This window comes from Tamandua tetradactyla, chromosome 19 (genome assembly GCF_023851605.1).
Source record: "Tamandua tetradactyla isolate mTamTet1 chromosome 19, mTamTet1.pri, whole genome shotgun sequence".
In the NCBI taxonomy this organism is placed as follows: Eukaryota; Metazoa; Chordata; class Mammalia; order Pilosa; family Myrmecophagidae; genus Tamandua; species Tamandua tetradactyla.
In genome coordinates this window covers 30,897,909-30,899,062 of record NC_135345.1, presented here as the reverse complement: position 1 = coordinate 30,899,062, position 1,154 = coordinate 30,897,909, and the positions used below count along the sequence as shown (strand labels likewise).

The window sequence follows — 1,154 nt, the reverse complement described above, 5'->3', positions numbered from 1 at the left end:
GTGCTCATCCCTTCAGCAACATGTATAGTAAAATTGGAACAATGCAGAGAAGATTAACATGACCCCTGGGCAAGGGTGACATGTAAAGCATACCATATTCTTTATTTATTAAAGAAAAAAAATAAACCCCAGACATCAAACAGATAGAGAAGTCTCTATTTTTAGATAATTTAAAAGAAATTTTCAAACAACCAGAGTCTTATAAAATTGATTTTTTTTTAATATTAGAATCCTTACTTACTTAACCACTGAAAGTTCCATTGTTCATAAGGTAAATACAAATCTCTATTAATAGAGGTACAGTTATTTCATGACCTTGTACAGGCTCATCCACCACCATCATGCCACTCTATTCTTGTCTCACACTCTATGACCAGCCATACTAACTTGTGTCAAGGGACAAAGGGTAGGAGGAAGGGAAGATAATTGAGGAGAATTGAAATCCCTTCTAATCTCATCCTTATATTATACTGAGCTGCCCTAAATCACACACTCTAAAACCTCTACCCTGCTACATGCCCTAGTTTTAGTTGATCTGACCTGGAGGAGTCCCTAGGACCAGTCATACAAGACTGATTTTGAAAATAAAGAAAGCAAAGCACAGAAATCTCTCCCTCCAGAACAGAATATCCAAAAGTCCCATATAAACATACATATTTTTTCTCCTACTGAAAGCTACATCCTTTATTATTATGACTTCATTGTATGTCTTGCACAATGTTTTCCTGAATCCTCAGCAGAATTTTCTTTGTAAGGATTTTTATGGGGTAGACCAAATTCCACAGGATGTGAATTTGTTGTTAATCAGTAATTAAAATAATTTCCATAAATTTTAGATGACCTTAAGGTATAGCAGTATATTGTAGAAAGCTTCATGCCAAACGCCTTGATGGGAGCAGAAATCCACTTCCTCAGTATTCTTTCCTTCCTTTTCTTTTATATTAGTATATTTTGAAAATAAATTAAAAATACTGAAAAAATAAATCACTATATATGTTGATAAAGTCTTCTTTCAAGTCTGGTTTATAGATGCAATATTATTGACGAGAATATTAGGTAAAAAGTAATACAATATTCACTTGTAGTATATTAGGTGATATGAATGACTTTTAGTCTGAGTTCCAACTTGCTAATTTTACTAGAAGGAAATATGG

At 33.1% G+C, this 1,154-nt stretch overlaps 1 non-coding gene across 1 annotated transcript; it reads left to right on the top strand.

Annotated features, from left to right (window-relative positions):
• LOC143663765 (U6 spliceosomal RNA) lies at window positions 1-111 on the top strand. The gene has a single exon (XR_013166150.1). It is a non-coding gene; the product is annotated as a U6 spliceosomal RNA (small nuclear RNA).
• The last annotated feature ends 1,043 nt before the right edge of the window (window positions 112-1,154 follow it).